Source organism: Octopus sinensis, linkage group LG6 (genome assembly GCF_006345805.1).
Source record: "Octopus sinensis linkage group LG6, ASM634580v1, whole genome shotgun sequence".
Classification (NCBI taxonomy): domain Eukaryota; kingdom Metazoa; phylum Mollusca; class Cephalopoda; order Octopoda; family Octopodidae; genus Octopus; species Octopus sinensis.
Genome location: NC_043002.1, coordinates 55,470,863 through 55,492,747, shown reverse-complemented (window position 1 = coordinate 55,492,747; position 21,885 = coordinate 55,470,863). Strand labels below are relative to the sequence as shown.

General features: G+C 32.2%; 1 protein-coding gene and 2 long non-coding RNA genes across 4 annotated transcripts in view; 2 read left to right on the top strand and 1 right to left on the bottom strand.

The window, feature by feature from the left end:
• The window catches only part of LOC118763923, a 226,171-nt gene that overhangs the window by 101,564 nt on the left and 102,722 nt on the right, over positions 1-21,885 (top strand). The gene's annotated exons all lie outside the window — the stretch shown is intronic.
• Positions 91-1,658, top strand: LOC118763928. The gene is made up of 3 exons (XR_004999697.1): positions 91-217; positions 1,264-1,398; positions 1,531-1,658. It is a non-coding gene; the product is annotated as an uncharacterized LOC118763928 (long non-coding RNA).
• On the bottom strand, positions 13,246-15,230 carry LOC118763926. Its single transcript, XR_004999695.1, has 3 exons — positions 15,104-15,230; positions 14,741-14,971; positions 13,246-13,279 (listed from the first exon to the last, which is right to left on the bottom strand). It is a non-coding gene; the product is annotated as an uncharacterized LOC118763926 (long non-coding RNA).

The window sequence follows — 21,885 nt, the reverse complement described above, 5'->3', positions numbered from 1 at the left end:
CAATGTCTCCCTTTCCTTCTAAATGTTCCTTAATGGTATTTTTTTCCATTTTCCCGTAGACTGGCAATATGTATTGGTCCTATGTATCTCAGTCTGGACTTCATTCATCCAAGGAGCATCGATAAAACCTACAGCGATACCAATAAATAACATAAAATCTCAGCTGGAGGCGGCTCGCAGGGCCTCAATAGCCGTGAACACTACTTTGCATTCTTTTGTAAGTTTACATTTATTCATTCATATATTATTGTTATTATTATTGTTATTCTTGTTGTTGCTGTTGTTGTTGTTGTTGTTGTTGTTGTTGTCCTTCTTCTTCTTCTTCTTCTTCTTCTTCTTTTATTATTATTATTATTATTATTATTATTATTATTATTATTATTATTATTATTATTATTATTATTATTATTATTATCATCATCATTGAGTGTTAGAGCAGTGCATGCCATCAACGTAACACTGGGGTAACATAAACGAAGCCCAGTATACGTATCATGACTACCCGACTGATAAGTGTTCACCAGGCACATGCATCACAACCATATGTGCGTGACATGGTGATCTCATAACAAGATAAACAGCGCATGAACTTACAGGTGGGGCCCAGTTAGAATTTTCTTCCGGTCAAGTAACCCATCCTGCTCAAAAGGTCCCTGAATAAGGATTGTTTAAGGATGTTCTACGAACCACCCCTGTTTCCAAAGGTGAATTATCCAAACCTCTAAAAATTCCTTTCAATATGATGCTCCCCCATTTCTTCTGTTTCTAATCAGAGATGCACATATCGTCAGCCATTAACGGACATGCTCAACTGGTTAAGGTCAAACAACTGACAAGCAAATCTGTGATATTGAGCAGAATATTTGCTGTAGCCCATCTTTATTATTATTATTATTATTATTATTATTATTATTATTATTATTATTATTATTATTATTATTATTGTTGTTGTTGTTGTTGTTATTATTAGCATTATTAATGTTATTATAATTATAATTACTACTACTACTACTACAACTACTACAACAACAACAACTACGACTACTACTACTACTATTATTGTTATTAATTTTTTTATTTTATTATTATTATCACTTCTTGTTATGCCACTCCAATAATATATTACCTATCATATAAATAATGTTCTCGTAAATATCAATATTTATAACGACTAGTTCCATGTAAACGGACTTCTACTCCGTTGTTTTCTAATCCTATCTGTCCAAATCTCAGGCTCATAATATGTCACGTGTTTTTCTACAGTGCCACAACACTCCAATGGCTTCTGCGGTAAGCTGTCCTCACTTTATTCATATGCTACTCAACCGGACAGAACTTACATTCCCTCAGCTCTACATTCAACACAATATCACCATCGCGCAGACAGACTTAGTCAAGGTATGGACATATTATCAAACACCTTTTCTTGAAATATTTATACACTTTCTGTCTAGACTCGATTCTATATTTTATAAGAAATCTCAATCATTGTCGAATAAAATTCATGCTTCTCACAATACTTTATTACAGATTGCTCTATCCAATATGTCTGCAACCCTCAGTCAATATGTTACTGTGTTGAAGAATCAGAGGAAAAGAGAATATGATAGGCTGTGTGCCCCTGCCAAACGTATACAGACAGAGTGTCATTATCCCGCTGCTTGTTCTAAACTCACTCCCACATCTGATGCCATATTTTATTGTTATTTAAAACAAACGCTTTATTACTTGGTTGATACGATACTTTTCCTGGATTTACCGGTAAGAATTATTTTCCTCATACTTCTCCCTGGATGATTATTTTAAATATTACTCGTAGAATTCATCTGGGAAGCTATGGTTAGTTTATTTAAAGAAACTGTTGTCAAAGATTAATGGTTCCATTCTTTAGATTGCTTTGGAGAAATATAGAATCATTTCAAAGCGTTCTTGCCTTCCATAGTTACCATACGATTACAACTTAAATCTCTTCAGGTTTTTTTTCTTGCTTAAGATTTCTATTGTAAAGTGTTACGTGCAGAGGATAATCAGGTTACCCCATCCGCTATTTCCTCAATTATATGGCGCTTTTAAGTTGACAACAATGCGTAGAAATGTAACCAGCATAGAATGTCTAATTATTTCAAGTAAATACTACAATTAGAATAATTTTGAACCGTTCAAATTTAACAACGTAACTTAGTCTATCAAAATGTTTTCTATCAGATATACGTGTGCATCCATGAGTTTCTATATTTCTTAGTAGCATATATCGTATACTACGTGTGTGTATATAGTTAGTATTAGGAAATGTGATTCTTAATCTGTGTAAATGTCTCTGTCGCATTGAATCTTGGGGTAAAGGTTTCATTTGCCATGATTGTATCTCATCTGCGTGAGATTTCACGTGAATTCATATATATATATATATATATGTATCTATATATATTAGATATATATATATATATATGTATATATTATATATATATATATATATATATATATATATATAATATATATATATATATATATATATATATATATATATATATATATATAATAATGGGTAATAATTTCTATAATGGTTTTTAAAAAAAGACCACAATTATTTACTGGTAGAATTCGGTATGTAAATATAGCCGATTACCGGCAGGAACTTCTGTAAAGTTCAGTATATATATTGTATATAGAAAAAGGGACAGGCAACAGGTTGCTTGACCGCATACCGAAAAAGTAGAAATAGCAGTCAAATATGCTTATTTCTAATTTCCACAAATTTCCCATTTGTGGAAATTAGAAATAAGCATTTTTGACTGCTATTTCTACTTTTTTCGGTATGCGGTCAAGCAACCTGTTGCCTGTCCCTTTTTCTTATATATATATACATATATATATATAATATATATATATAATATATATAATATATAATATATATATATATATATAATATATTATATATATATGTATTATATATATATATATATATATATATATATATATATATATGTAGATATATATATATCCATACGTACATTATATATATACACACACACATGTGTTGTGTATGTGTGCGTTCGTGCGTGTGTATGTGTATGTGTATCATAACGTGATACTTTGAGGACTAAGAACTTTCTTGGGAGGTCGAACATATTAAGCGTACGAGTATGTTTATAAGTGTGTGCGCGCGTGTGTGTGTATATGTGTGTGGTCTTCGTGTGTGTCTGTGTATTAATATCAATTAATGTTTATCCCTAATTTACAATATTCTTTTCATATATTTCAGATATTTTCAAACATCAAACAAAATGTCGAAGTGGATGACAGTCTTTTGCTACCGGACAATGTGCCAATAATCCAGCAGCGATGGTTTACCATAATTACACTCCATACACTTCATGAAAATATAAACCACATTCAAAATACTCTACAATCCTTTATGTAATTAATTCCTGTTCTAATACTTCTGTAAACAATCTCAGTTAGAGAAAAATCAGATACAAGTGTATCGTTTCAATTATGTAGAAGTGTTTTAGCTTCACCACTTAATAATCATATCGACGATTATATTAATCGTTAAATACCAATATTTCCATCAATTTTTATCTTATATTTTCTTATCACGTTTATAATCGTAAACAATATATATTTCACCAATGGGACTATGGCGCATCAATCTAAATATGTTTTTCTATATATATACTTATGTATATATCTATATATATATTTAAATATACACACCTATATCTACGTTATTTAATTCATTGTATAAATTACTAATTTCCTTATTCTACATACTATTTTTTAATCTTTAATATATATATTATACATAAGGCGGCGGGCTGGCAGATTCGTTGGCATACCGGGCGAAATGCTCATTGTTATTTTGTCTGTGCTTTAGTTCTAAGTTCAAATTCCGCCGATGTACACTTTGTCTTTCATCCTTTCGAGGTCGATAGATTTAGTAGCACTTGCGTACTGGGATCGATCTAATCGACAAGCTCCCTCACCCTAAATTCCGGTCCTTGTGCCTGGAGTAGAAAAGAAAATATATTCTAATGCATTATTCTTGTAAGACTTTCAGGCATACGCACACACACACACACATCACACACACATGTATATACGCCAATATCATTTCTATTATTTATTATATAAATGAGTAATATATTTTTGTATGGAAACATTAAAGTGTTAATATTTTATTATATATTCAATTGTTTGTGTTTTTGATTTTGTTCTTAGAGTGGATTACAACTCCCTTCACTCATTTCTTTATCTTTAATATATATTTTATATACATTATATTATAATGTATCTCACCAATAGGACATTTATTCTGTCCGTGTTGATAAAATAAGCACCAATAATGTAATGGGTTCGACGAAATCCACTTACCACTCCTGCGAAATTCCTGATCTTGAACCAAAGTTGGAAGCTATCACTCGTTGCATCCGGCCTGTGCCAAAGGGAATCGTATATATATATACGATTGATTTCTTTCAGTTTCTATCTACGAAATGCATATATATATATAATATATATATATGTGTGTGTGTGTGTGTGTGTGTGTGTGTGTTTGTGTTTGTGTGTGTGTGTGTGAGTGTGTGTAAGTATATAAATGATTACTTCAGTACTTGGTAAAGTCTATTAATTATTTAATTAATAATTCTTTACCCGATACATACATATATATGTATATATTACATATATATATATATATATAATATATATATATTATATATATATATATATATATATATATATATATATATATATTATATATATATAATGTATGTGTATATATATATATATAAATATATATATATGTATGTATATATGTGTATGTATGTATGTATATATATATATATGCAAAGAGAAAAAGATAAACTTATAGATACAACTGAGTGGGCAAACAAAACTATGAGACCCTGCCTAGTGTTTTTTTATTATAAGCTTTGTACATATTGTATATCTATAGAAATACATCTATACATATACATGTATACATATACATCTATATATATATATATAATATATATATATATATATATTATATATATATATATATATATATATATATATATATATATATATATATATATATATCTATAAAATATTATTAGAGACAAAACCACTATTTTGCAAAACAAACAAGGAAAGACTTAATCAATACATAAAATTTTAATAAATAGTCAAAAAAACCGCTACTACAATTGTTTCTTGTCTTGATCGACAATCTTCAGGTGGACTTCCAATCTAAAATATCAATATTTTAAAATATAAAAATAATAATTTTAAAATAATTAAAGTATGAATGAAAAATATAAATATATAATCCATATATAACCTATATATAATCCATATATAATCAATATATAAACAATATATAAACTAAAAAAACTATCAACAATTAAATATAAAATATAAAATATAAATATAAAATATAAAACAAACAAAAAATAATATAATATAATAATAAACTATATATACACCCATACACTATACCTAATTATATATACCATATCTAACTACATACACTAAATCACACCCCTATATATATATCCCTATACATACACATAAAAACGTCTAGGCAACTATAAATAAATAGCTAAATACTTCAACACAATACTTATTCATACTCCCACACACACACACACACACCCCATCACTTCATACATTATGAACGGAGAAATGGAATAAATGGAATTAAAAATTATATTCACTTGGTAAAACGAACACTACTTAAAAATTATGAATGAAACAATGCAATAAAACAACAGACATCGCAAATAGACACAAATTACTACGAATTCCTTAAACCTACCATGATAAACCAAAACTCATAAAAACATATAATGATAAAATCTCCCTTTACTAAACTCTATAACATACCTATATAGCAATCCCCCTAACCTAAACATTCACACACAAATACACACACGTAAACCACACACCCACGACATATACAAATACCCACACCACTTACACATACCTATACATACATATAAACCTCAACATATACTCCAAAAACCCACTCAACCCCACACAGACAAATAAACACAAAAATTATGAATGGATTCTTTTATAAAACTACCATGATAAGCTAAACTCACAAAACATAAATGATAAAACCTCCCTTTACTAAACACTATAACATACTTATATAGCAATCCCTTTAACCTATACATTCACACACAAATACACACACGTAAACCACACACCCATAACAAATACAAACACCCACCCCACTCACACACACCCACAAATACATATAAGCCTCAACATATACACCAAACAAAATTACTTTACCAAGGAACTTAACATATGTATAAAAAGTATAACCGCTCTGGAAACGAACATCTTTTAAAATAATGAATGGAGAAATGGAATAAATGGAATTAAAAATAATATTCACGTGGCAAAACGAACACCACTCAAAAATTATGAATGAAACAATGTAATAAAACAACCAACATCGAAAATAGACAAATTACCACGAATTCCCTAAAAAAAACCATGATAAACCAAAACACTTAAAAACATATAACGATAAAATCTCCCTTTGCTAAACTCTATAACAACCTATATAGCAATCCCCCTAACCTAAACATTCACACAAAAAAACACACACGTAAACCACAGACCCACGACTTATACACATACCTATACTAACTTATAAACCTCAATATACACCAAAAACCCGCTCCCTCCCACACAGACAAATTAACACATACATCCCAAAACCTAAATAACAAACCCATATACACATTCACACACAAACACACACACACGCAAAACACACACACACAACAGATACATATACTCCCTCACATATACGCATATACATACTCACTAAACTCGATATATACAACAATATTAACACACCCCACACTCATACAGATAAATAAATTATACAACTAAAAACTCACACACAATCTCATATACATAAACACTCCAATAAAAAACAACATTAAATACATCGTAATTAACCAGAATATCAAAAATAACAATATGACATAAGGAGAAATAAAATACATACTTACAAGTCAGTTTCAAATTATGAAGTGAAATTAAATTCTTAGCCGTTAAAAAAACCAAACCAAAATTACGTTACCATAGAAATATAACTTATGTAAAAAAAGAATACGCGCCATGGAAAGTAAACGTCATTTAAATTATGAATGGAGAAATAGAATAAATGGAACTAAAAACTATATCCACGTGGCAAACCAACACTACTTAAAAAAATTTATTATGAATGGATTCTTTAATAAAACTACCATAATAAATTATTATATACAATTATGAGCTTTAGCTCATCTTAGCAGCTCTAACAAACAACTTGCAGTAACCCAAATCTATTCTCGATACCTGCCTTACTACTACACTATTCCATTCCCAATTCTAAGCAACGCTAGCCCACCACCCGGTTACAATTCCCAACTCCACCCATTCATTCACAATTTCAACGACGTTCAACTCCACAGCGCTACATATAAGCCTCAACATATACACCGGAGATTCTCTTTCAATCCGTGCGGATTGAGTGTAGTGATGGGGCTCCCATTACCATACACATTTGTACCTGTGTGGTAGTCTCCATGTGTATATTCACGCACGGGTATAAATGCAGGGGGTACACGCGCACGGCATGTACGTGTACCCCCTCACATGTACATATGCATGCTAGTTGGGCTCGATATGTGCAACAATGTAATCGCGCCCGCATACATGCATATGGGCGAGTTGCACAATCAAAATACGCACACGTGTGTGTGTGACTTCCCTGGTTGTGCAATTCACCCATCTGGGTGTGAGTGGGTGTAAGCGTATTGCTGTGGATGTCGAGCTTGATACGTATGTATATGAGTGTGTATTGGGGGGTTGTACGTATTTATTGTGTGCATGTGCTTCACGCACGTGCGTCCATGTATGGATGAATATATTGGGATTGCTATGTGGGTGTAAATTGGGTATAGAGGGGGGAGTTTTGTCATTGTATGGGTGTAGGTTTCATTTGTGATGGTGGTTTGTTGGTGATTTTTAATATGTTCTGTATATTTGGGTTAGTTATGTATTATTCTAGTGTGTATAATTGTATACATATGATAGGTGTGAGTGGGATTACGCCCATTTTTGGGGATGTATGTGTTTATTTGTCCGTATAGGGCGGGAGCGGCCGTTTGGTGTATATGTTGAGGCTCACATGCAATTCCAGGTACGCGCGAATGAAGTGGGCACTTATATTTGTTATGGGTGTGTATACTTTATTATAACAGACAATACACAAATAAAATCCGTCAATTCAACATACCAAATAAAAAACAAAAAACAAAGGATCGTAAACATTCACACATACATACAAAACTCAATAAAAACACCACTAAATAACACCCATCAACATATAAATATATCCTCCACTCACACCAATCATATGTATACAATTATACACACTAGAATAATACATAACTAACCCAAATATACAGAACATATTAAAAATCACCAACAAACCACCATCACAAAGGAAACCTACACCCATACAATGACAAAACTCCCCCCTCTATACCCAATTTACACCCACATAGCAATCCCAATATATTCATCCATACATGGACGCAAGTGCGCGAAGCACATGCACACAATAAATACGTACAACCCCCCAATACACACTCATATACATACGTATCAAGCTCGACATCCACAGCAATACGCTTACACCCACTCACACCCAGATGGGTGAATTGCACAACCAGGGAAGGCACACACACACGTGTGCGTATTTTGATTGTGCAACTCGCCCATATGCATGTATGCGGGCGCGATTACATTGTTGCACATATCGAGCCCAACTAGCATGCATATGTACATGTGAGGGGGTACACGTACATGCCGTGCGCGTGTACCCCCTGCATTTATACCCGTGCGTGAATATACACATGGAGACTACCACACAGGTACAAATGTGTATGGTAATGGGAGCCCCATCACTACACTCAATGTATACTCTCACCCATCCGCACGGATTGAAAGAGAATCTCCGGTGTATATGTTGAGGCTATATGTAGCGCTGTGGAGTTGAACGTCGTTGAAATTGTGAATGATGTGTGGAGTTGGGATTTGTAACCGGGTGGTGGGCTAGCGTTGCTTGGAATTGGGAATGTAATAGTGTAGTAGTAAGGCAGGTATCGAGAATAGATTGGGTTACTGCAAGTTGTTTGTTAGAGCTGCTAAGATGAGCTAAAGCTCATAATTGTATATATAATTTATTATGGTAGTTTTATTAAAGAATCCATTCATAATAAATTTTTTTAAGTAGTGTTGGTTTGCCACGTGGATATAGTTTTTAGTTCCATTTATTCTATTTCTCCATTCATAATTTTAAATGACGTTTACTTTCCATGGCGCGTATTCTTTTTTACATAAGTTATATTTCTATGGTAACGTAATTTGGTTGGTTTGGTTTTTTTAACGGCTAAGAATTTAATTTCACTTCATAATTTGAAACTGACTTGTAAGTATGTATTTATTTCTCCTTATGTCATATTGTTATTTTTGATATTCTGGTTAATTACGATGTATTTAATGTTGTTTTTTATTGGAGTGTTTATGTATATGAGATTGTGTGTGAGTTTTTAGTTGTATAATTTATTTATCTGTATGAGTGTGGGTGTGTTAATATTGTTGTATATATCGAGTTTAGTGAGTATGTATATGCGTATATGTGAGGGAGTATATGTATCTGTTGTGTGTGTGAGTTTTGCGTGTGTGTGTGTTTGTGTGTGAATGTGTATATGGGTTTGTTATTTAGGTTTTGGGATGTATGTGTTAATTTGTCTGTGTGGGGAGGGAGTGGGTTTTTGGTGTATATTGAGGTTTATAAGTTAGTATAGGTATGTGTATAAGTCGTGTGGTCTGTGGTTTACGTGTGTGTTTTTGTGTGTGAATGTTTAGGTTAGGGGATTGCTATATAGGTTTGTTATAGAGTTTAGCAAAGGGAGATTTTATCGTTATATGTTTTTAAGTGTTTTGGTTTATCATGGTTTTTTTAGGGAATTCGTGGTAATTTGTCTATTTTCGATGTTGGTTGTTTTATTACATTGTTTCATTCATAATTTTTGAGTGGTGTTTCGTTTTGCCACGTGAATATTATTTTTTAATTCCATTATTCCATTTCTCCATTCATTATTTAAAAGATGTTCGTTTCCAGAGCGGTTATACTTTTTATACATATGTTAAGTTCCTTGGTAAAGTAATTTTGTTTGGTGTATATGTTGAGGCTTATATGTATTTGTGGGTGTGTGTGAGTGGGGTGGGTGTTTGTATTTGTTATGGGTGTGTGGTTTACGTGTGTGTATTGTGTGTGAATGTATAAAGGGTTAAAGGGATTGCTATATAAGTATGTTATAGTGTTTAGTAAAGGGAGGTTTTATCATTTATGTTTTGTGAGTTTTAGCTTATCATGGTAGTTTTATAAAGAATCCATTCATAATTTTTGTGTTTATTTGTCTGTGTGGGGTTGAGTGGGTTTTTTGGAGTATATGTTGAGGTTTATATGTATGTATAGGTATGTGTAAGTGGTGTGGGTATTTGTATATGTCGTGGGGTGTGGTTTACGTGTGTGTATGTGTGTGTGAATGTTTAGGTTAGGGGGATTGCTATATAGGTATGTTATAGAGTTTAGTAAAGGGAGAATTTATCATTATATGTTTTTATGAGTTTTGGTTTATCATGGTAGGTTTGTTTAAGGAATTCGTAGTAATTTGTGTCTATTTGCGATGTCTGTTGTTTTATTGCATTGTTTCATTCATAATTTTTAAGTAGTGTTCGTTTTACCAAGTGAATATAATTTTTAATTCCATTTATTCCATTTCTCCGTTCATAATTTTAAGTGATGTCCGTTTTCTAGAGCGTGAATGTGGGTGGTATGTGTGTGTGTGTGGGAGTATGAATAAGTATTGTGTTGAAGTATTTAGCTATTTTATTTATAGTTGCCTAGACGTTTTTATGTGTATGTATAGGGATATAAATATAGGGGTGTGATTTAGTGTATGTAGTTAGATATGGTTATATATAATTAGGTATATGTGTATGGGTATATATATAGTTTATTATATTATTATTATTTTTTTGTTTTGTTTTATATTTTATATTTTATATTTTATATTTATATTTAATTGTTGATAGGTTTATTTTAGTTTATATATTGTTTATATATTGATTATATATGGATTATATATAGGTTATATATGGATTATATATTTATATTTTTTCATTCATACTTTAATTATTTTAAAATTATTATTTTTATATTTTAAAATATTGATATTTTAGATTGGAAGTCCACCTGAAGATGTCGATCAAGACAAGAAACAATTGTAGTGGCGGTTTTTTTGACTATTTATTAAAATTTATGTATTGATTAAGTCTTTCCTTGTTTGTTTTGCAAAATAGTGGTTTTGTCTCTAATAATATTTTATATATATATATATATATATATATATATATATATATATATATATATATATAGATATATATAATATATATATATATATATATATATATATATATAGATGTATATGTATACATGTATATGTATAGATGTATTTCTATAGATATCAATATGTACAAAGCTTATAATAAAAAAACACTAGGCAGGGTCTCATAGTTTTGTTTGCCCACTCAGTTGTATCTATAAGTTTATCTTTTTCTCTTTGCATTATATATATATACATACATACATACATATATATATTTATATATATATATATATACACATACATATATATATATACATATATATATTATATATATATATATATATATATATATATATATATATATATATATATATATATATATGTATATATATACATATATATGTATGTATCGGGTAAAGAATTATTAATTAAATAATTAATAGACTTTACCAAGTACTGAAGTAATCATTTATATACTTACACACTCACACACACACACACAAACACAAACACACACACACACACACACACACACACACACACACACATATATATATATATATATATATATATATATATATATCTATATTTCGTAGATAGAAACTGAAAGAAATCAATCGTATATATATATGCGATTCCCTTTGGCACAGGCCGGATGCAACGAGTGATAGCTTCCAAATTTGGTTCAAGATCAGGAATTTCGCAGGAGTGGTAAGTGGATTTCGTCGAACCCATTACATTATTGGTGCTTATTTTATCAACACGGACAGAATAAATGTCCTATTGGTGAGATACATTATAATATAATGTATATAAAATATATATTAAAGATAAAGAAATGAGTGAAGGGAGTTGTAATCCACTCTAAGAACAAAATCAAAAACACAAACAATTGAATATATAATAAAATATTAACACTTTAATGTTTCCATACAAAAATATATTACTCATTTATATAATAAATAATAGAAATGATATTGGCGTATATACATGTGTGTGTGATGTGTGTGTGTGTGTGCGTATGCCTGAAAGTCTTACAAGAATAATGCATTAGAATATATTTTCTTTTCTACTCCAGGCACAAGGACCGGAATTTAGGGTGAGGGAGCTTGTCGATTAGATCGATCCCAGTACGCAAGTGCTACTTAATCTATCGACCTCGAAAGAATGAAAGACAAAGTGTACATCGGCGGAATTTGAACTCAGAACTAAAGCACAGACAAAATAACGCTAAGCATTTCGCCCGGTGTGCCAACGAATCTGCCAGCCCGCCGCCTTATGTATAATATATATATTAAAGATTAAAAAATAGTATGTAGAATAAGGAAATTAGTAATTTATACAATGAATTAAATAACGTAGATATAGGTGTGTATATTTAAATATATATATAGATATATACATAAGTATATATATAGAAAAACATATTTAGATTGATGCGCCATAGTCCCATTGGTGAAATATATATTGTTTACGATTATAAACGTGATAAGAAAATATAAGATAAAAATTGATGGAAATATTGGTATTTAACGATTAATATAATCGTCGATATGATTATTAAGTGGTGAAGCTAAAACACTTCTACATAATTGAAACGATACACTTGTATCTGATTTTTCTCTAACTGAGATTGTTTACAGAAGTATTAGAACAGGAATTAATTACATAAAGGATTGTAGAGTATTTTGAATGTGGTTTATATTTTCATGAAGTGTATGGAGTGTAATTATGGTAAACCATCGCTGCTGGATTATTGGCACATTGTCCGGTAGCAAAAGACTGTCATCCACTTCGACATTTTGTTTGATGTTTGAAAATATCTGAAATATATGAAAAGAATATTGTAAATTAGGGATAAACATTAATTGATATTAATACACAGACACACACGAAGACTCACACACATATACACACACACGCGCGCACACACTTATAAACATACTCGTACGCTTAATATGTTCGACCTCCCAAGAAAGTTCTTAGTCCTCAAAGTATCACGTTATGATACACATACACATACACACGCACGAACGCACACATACACACACATGTGTGTGTGTATATATATATTTGTACGTATGGATATATATATATCTACATATATATATATATATATATATATATATATATATATATATATATATACATACATATATATATATATATATATATATATATATATATATATATATATATATATATATATATATATATATATATATATATAAGAAAAAGGGACAGGCAACAGGTTGCTTGACCGCATACCGAAAAAGGTAGAAATAGCAGTCAAAAATGCTTATTTCTAATTTCCACAAATGGGAAATTTGTGGAAATTAGAAATAAGCATTTTGACTGCTATTTCTACTTTTTTCGGTATGCGGTCAAGCAACCTGTTGCCTGTCCCTTTTCTTATATACAATATATATACTGAACTTTACAGAAGTTCCTGCCGGTAATCGGCTATATTTACATACCGAATTCTACCAGTAAATAATTGTGGACTTTTTTTAAAAAACCATTATAGAATTTAATTACCCTTATTATATATATATATATATATATATATATATATATATATATATATATATATATATATATATATATATATATATATATATATATATATATACATATATATATATATATATAAATTCATGTGAAATCTCACGCAGATGAGATACAATCATGGCAAATGAAACCCTTTACCCCAAGATTCAATGCGACAGAGACATTTACACAGATTAAGAATCACATTTCCTAATACTAACTATATACACACACGTAGTATACGATATATGCTACTAAGAAATATAGAAACTCATGGATGCAGACGTATATCTGATAGAAAACATTTTGATAGACTAAGTTACGTTGTTAAATTTGAACGGTTCAAAATTATTCTAATTGTAGTATTTACTTGAAATAATTAGACATTCTATGCTGGTTACATTTCTACGCATTGTTGTCAACTTAAAAGCGCCATATAATTGAGGAAATAGCGGATGGGGTAACCTGATTATCCTCTGCACGTAACACTTTACAATAGAAATCTTAAGCAAGAAAAAAACCTGAAGAGATTTAAGTTGTAATCGTATGGTAACTATGGAAGGCAAGAACGCTTTGAAATGATTCTATATTTCTCCAAAGCAATCTAAAGAATGGAACCATTAATCTTTGACAACAGTTTCTTTAAATAAACTAACCATAGCTTCCCAGATGAATTCTACGAGTAATATTTAAAATAATCATCCAGGGAGAAGTATGAGGAAAATAATTCTTACCGGTAAATCCAGGAAAAGTATCGTATCAACCAAGTAATAAAGCGTTTGTTTTAAATAACAATAAAATATGGCATCAGATGTGGGAGTGAGTTTAGAACAGGCAGCGGGATAATGACACTCTGTCTGTATACGTTTGGCAGGGGCACACAGCCTATCATATTCTCTTTTCCTCTGATTCTTCAACACAGTAACATATTGACTGAGGGTTGCAGACATATTGGATAGAGCAATCTGTAATAAAGAATTGTGAGAAGCTTGAATTTTATTCGACAATGATTGAGATTTCTTATAAAATATAGAATCGAGTCTAGACAGAAAGTGTATAAATATTTCAAGAAAAGGTGTTTGATAATATGTCCATACCTTGACTAAGTCTGTCTGCGCGATGGTGATATTGTGTTGAATGTAGAGCTGAGGGAATGTAAGTTCCGTCCGGTTGAGTAGCATGTGAATAAAGTGAGGACAGCTTACCGCAGAAGCCATTGGAGTGTTGTGGCACTGTAGAAAAACACGTGACATATTATGAGCCTGAGATTTGGACAGATAGGATTAGAAAACAACGGAGTAGAAGTCCGTTTCCATGGAACTAGTCGTTATAAATATTGATATTTACGAGAACATTATTTATATGATAGGTAATATATTATTGGAGTGGCATAACAAGAAGTGATAATAATAATAAAATAAAATAATTAATAACAATATATAGTAGTAGTAGTAGTCGTAGTTGTTGTTGTTGTAGTAGTGTAGTAGTAGTAGTAGTAATTATAATTATAATAACATTAATAATGCTAATAATAACAACAACAACAACAACAATAATAATAATAATAATAATAATAATAATAATAATAATAATAATAATAATAATAATAAAGATGGGCTACAGCAAATATTCTGCTCAATATCACAGATTTGCTTGTCAGTTGTTTGATCTTAACCAGTTGAGCATGTCCGTTAATGGCTGACGATATGTGCATCTCTGATTAGAAACAGAAGTAATGGGGGAGCATCATATCCGTGTGTTGAAAGGAATTTTTAGAGGTTTGGATAATTCACCTTTGGAAACAGGGGTGGTTCGTAGAACATCTTTAAACAATCCTTATTCAGGGACCTTTTGAGCAGGATGGGTTACTTGACCGGAAGAAAATTCTAACTGGGCCCCACCTGTAAGTTCATGCGCTGTTTATCTTGTTATGAGATCACCATGTCACGCACATATGGTTGTGATGCATGTGCCTGGTGAACACTTATCAGTCGGGTAGTCATGATACGTATACTGGGCTTCGTTTATGTTACCCCAGTGTTACGTTGATGGCATGCACTGCTCTAACACTCAATGATGATGATAATAATAATAATAATAATAATAATAATAATAATAATAATAATAATAATAATAATAATAATAATAAGAAGAAGAAGAAGAAGAAGAAGAAGAAGAAGAAGAAGGACAACAACAACAACAACAACAACAACAACAGCAACAACAAGAATAACAATAATAATAACAATAATATATGAATGAATAAATGTAAACTTACAAAAGAATGCAAAGTAGTGTTCACGGCGATTGAGGCCCTGCTAGCCGCCTCCAGCGGAGCTTTTATGTTATTTATTGGTATCGCTGTAGGTTTTATCGATGCTCCTTGGATGAATGAAGTCCAGACTGAGATACATAGGACCAATACATATTGCCAGTCTACGGGAAAATGGAAAAAAATACCATTAAGGAACATTTAGAAGGAAAGGGAGACATTGAAGGAATTGTTATTATTAAAAAGAAATAACTCGATAAGTCGCTGTTAGTTTTTCACGTGTAGTAAACAATGAGCTGAACATTTTGGAACTCAATAAACGATATTCACAAATATTTAACATATTTCCACTAAATATAAACCATAAGTTCTTGTGTAGTGTGTTAAAGAGAAGTGAATAGATAAGTGGAGGAAGGCCACGTTTTAAGTGTTTTGTTGTTGTTTTGTTCTACCATAGGAATTGAGTGCGATAATTAAATAATAGAACTAAAAACAATGTACTGCAATGTTGTATTCAGCAGTGATAAAAATAGAAATATTCAAATTAGGGAAAGATGCGATATTTTATATATGACAGGAAAGACGAGGCTATTTAAAAGCACTTATACACATATATAGAGGCATATCAAGATATATATATATATATATATATAGATAGGTAGATAGATAGATAGATAGATAGATAGATAGATAGATAGATAGATAGATAGATAGATAGATAGATTGTTCGGGATATACATATATATACATATGTGCATGAAAGAGTTTGTGCGTTTCTGTGTGCATGTGTGTGTGTGTGCGTGTGTATGTATGTATGTGTGTGTGTGCCATTGTCCCTCCCCCTTGAGTTCCGCTTGACGACCAATGCTTGTAAATTAACAGTTCACTAAAAATTTAGCAACAGAATAAGTACATAGCTTTCAGAAATAAATCATCACGTTAGTACATTCGGCAAAAAATTCTTCATGGTCGTGCCACAGCATCGCCGCAAACTAGCGACTAGAACAAGTAAAAGGCAGAAGATATATATATATATATATATATATATATGTATATATATATATATATATATATATATATATATGTATATATATATATATATATACATACTGTTGGAAAGACCATTACTTTCTTGTATGTTTTAACAATTACTTTTTCATGACATTATAACCTTTAATCTTCTCAAGATATTCTTGGCCTGAAGTTTAACCGTCGGTATACGCCTCATTTCGATTTACCATTTATGAGCTTTCAGTCGCCATGAAACACATGTAGCCCGGATTTTCCTTCTCCATTCTGTAATTCTTGTATTGTTTTTGGTAAACTCGGCAAACCTTGTCGCCTACGGTGGAATATAAAAACAAATTTTCTCCTCGCATCGTTTTTCGATAAAGAAAAATAATCCTCAACCTTCCGTCTCAATACACCACTATTGTTCTGAAAGTTGTTTTCTTATATTTACTGCGAATTGCTTGAAGCTAACTGTCTTCCTACACCTCGATGTCCCGAATTTACACGTATGTGTCCGTGTGTGTTTCTATGTATGTATGTGCTTATGTATGTATGTATGTATGTATGTATGTATGTATGTATGTATGTATGTATGTACATAATGCCGACCTCATACTTACAGTTATTCATTTTGTGTGACTTTTCGTTATGAGAAAGGTTTTGAGAGAACGTCAAGTTGTAGTTCCTTTGCTTGTTACGAATTATTGTGTTTAAGTGACGATGGAATATCGGCTTATATAGTGGTTTTAGCAGTGATAGATTTGGAAAATCCCATTCTATGTGATGGCCTTCACGACGCTGGAAGATATCATTTTCCTTTCCGTATTGTTTAGATTTAGTTTACGAAAATTGCTCGCTTTCATTTCTGGCGGAAGTTGAAGCTTGTACTAATATTTTACTTTCAGTGTGACAGAGATTTATGTTTACGGGAAGAGGAAAGCTTTTATGAATGAACAATTTTTATCACAGTATATAGGTCACAGTCCAATTGCTAGTAGGTTACTTTCGCTTAACGGGAAATAACCGAGCGGGAAATAGTGAGTTACAGTTTCATGTTAGAAATCGTTGTTACTATCGACGTCGCCAATGGCGTCGTCCTCATCATCATCTCCATCATCATCTTCACCACCACCACAACCACCAGAACCACCACCACCACCACCATCACCACCAACACCACCACCACCACCACCACCATCACCCACACCACCACCTCCACCATCACCACCACCAGAGTGAGATAACGAAACCAATCACTCAGACCTCGTATAACTCCCTCAATCACAACTCACATACATTCAGAAATCAAAGGTGTAATATCCCAAAAAACGAATACACGAACTATTGAAAATAATTTACAACCAACAATACCGACAGTCACAAATGGAGAAATGTTCTTACGAGGAGGGGAAGGAGGAGGAGGAAGGAGATACGAAACAGAAAAAACAGCATCAATATAAGTATATGGCAAGAACAGAGACCTAGGACTAGATAATAAAAATCCTTGTTGCAAGCGCCTGGTTCTCCGTCGGTTATGACGACGAGTGTTCCAGATGATACAATCAAACGAACAGAGTGTTCATGAAATTAACGTGCATGCGGCTGAGTACTCCACAGACACATGTACACTTAACGTAATTCTGAAGGAGATTCAGTATGATTTAGAATGCGGTATGGCTGACCCCTACTGAATTGCGGAAACAACACAACAGTTATAACTCAGGAATAGCAAACATATAGACATTCACCAATGTGACTCTCTCAATCCTTTCTTCGAAGCACAAACGTAAAGGATTTGGTCTTCAAAAGCCCAACCATCAACACCATGCGTCAACCAAAAATCCTCAAGAAATAATTAGAAACGATAAACTCACTTATCCACCACCACCCAGAATTTTCCGTAAAAACCTGTGGAAATAGCTGATACAGAATTTGAATTAGGCAAAGTTACAACCACTTAGAAATATCCGAGAGATAAAGACGGATATTAATTGCGAAAAAAGAAATCTCTTATGTTACGTAATCTGGTCTAGTCTTAAGGGAAACTACATTGGTTAAACCGGAATCTTCTTGGGTGAAAGAGAGAACATACACACACTTTATCCCGACCAAAGGGAAATCCCACTTAGTGAAATTTAACTAATTTGCGATAACAAATTTTTTTTTTTCCTGTTTCTCTTTGCTTAAGAGACAATCCAATACATATTTTAAAAATTGAGAAGTATTTTTTAAAAATAAATTCTCCAAAATTAACTCTGCTTTAAAAGACTATATATCACTGGACAATGTCCACGCCTACACTCGCATATCCACGCCCGTACATAGACACCATGTACATCATGAAAATCGCTTGCGTTTTCATTTTATCACGGGGCCTTTTTGTACGTGGATGTAATTTTCTCTCCTTCATATTCCACATCATATTCCACATCAGCTATCTCAACAAGCATTTGCAGAAAAAATAAAGAAAACAAATCAGGAGTGAATTTCAGCCTTGTTAGGTATCTCTTGAGATCCTTAGGTTGATGCTTTTGAGGACCAGGTCCTTTCTCTTCGTGCTTCGAAATGTGGATGTATTCTCTCGCCATATCGCGGTCCGCTTCTCGGGTTTATTATTTAAGCTTACGATGAATCCCCTGTGATGTTGTTTTGCATGTATAATAAAATAAATATATACAAATTATAAGATTAGTAGAAAAATAGTATACAGTACGGTATTGTTTCTACTACGCAGATTTTCACCTATAGCGTAGGGTTTTAGAACATAAAACCCACAATAGTTGCGGGATTGCTCCATATATATATATATATGGAAGAATACGATTGACACGCAAATGCATGCGTACTGGAGTCAGGTACGGAAATATTTCGCTGGAGCCCATCATAAATATCCTTTTCATCATGCTTATCCTTCTTGTTCCCGTTGTGCTTTGTCAACGATGTCGCCGTCATCGTCATCACCATCATCATCCCCACCAACATACGCTGGTGTCAAGTTTTTGTATATACTAATTTACATATTAAACGCATTTCTGGGGCTGGAATGCAAATATTAATAAATTGTGTAGGCCCCCGTTATTTCGTTATGCATAACGTGCCTACAAGTCGCTTATAGTGCCTATGTAGTTTCATCCAGATACCGTATATTACTATGAGGTCATTAATATTTATGCACCGATATATTCTGAAGCATAAACAATCTGAAGCGTCTACCTTTTAGTAAAATATTGGTTAGAGCAAGGATTCTCTCAGCTCTCCCACTTCTTCTTAGATGAATGAATGCCCAAGAATTATCATACTGTAGACACGGAACAGGTAAGCTGACATAATCAGAAGCACTTTGGACAAAATGCTTAGCCACCCAGCAATTTTGATGACCCAGTAGTGTTCATTATCCAGCAGTGTTCACTATGTTGTGTTCATACGAATCACAATTCAGTAATGATTACTATCCAACAGCGTTCATTATCCAACATTGTTCATAGCCCCAAAGAATTTACCGTTCATCTGCGTTCACAATCTAAGAATCTTACTAATTTACAGCGTATATAACTGAATACTGTTCATTATCCAACAGTTTCTATTAAGCAACAGTATTTATTTTCTAACATCTAATAGAGATTCTCATCTAATGCTGTTCACGACCCAACAATGTTCACTATTCTACAGTGTTTATTACCCAAAACTGTTTACTAACGAACAGCATTCAATGTTCAAGACAGACCACTACCAACAGTGATCATTATCCAAGAATGTCTATTCATGTCGTTCAATATTTAAATACGTACATTCTCCAAGAGTCTCCGCTGCATATCTGTGTTCACTGACAAACTCAGTCCACCAACCTGCGACGTTCATTATCCGACAGTGTTCACTATCTTGTTTCCTAACAAGCTACGTTCATCATGAATCAGTGTTCACCACAAACCAATGCCCATTATCTAACGTTATTTACAATCCTAAAGCATTCATTATCTGACATTTCTTACAATCCACCAACGTACATTATACAACAATGTTAACCATCCTACGTTGCTCGTTATCTAACAGTGTTTACTTTGCTACAATGCTCATTGTCCTGCAGTGTTCACAATCCAATAGTGTTACCTATCAGTCAGCCTCATTATCAGATAGTGTACGTCATCTAACAGAGCTCACCATTGTACTCTGTTTACTATCGTACAATGTTCATTATCCAGCCATGTTCCTCATCAATGTTTGTAATCTCATGATATTCATTATCCAGAAGTGTTCATTGTATACTGGATGTGAACATCTTTCTCATATATTCTTCATCAAATTCCCATACTTACATATTACAGGACATTTTCTCAATCTCTCTCGTAATTCCAATCATTCACAAAGTTTGTCCCGTTTCTGCTTCCGACTTGAAATAATTCAATGCGCTGCAGCACTGTCACTCGATTTGAGTTGAAAATGATTGTCATGAAGTGGACATTTTTTGAGTTATTTTCATATAAAAATCGAAGAGAGCTGGTCAGATAAGCGTCATGATATATAAAAGTGGAAATTTTCAATAATTTTTATTTAGAAAATATAAAGAAAACACATTTTCTTGAAGAGTCTTACTTCGTA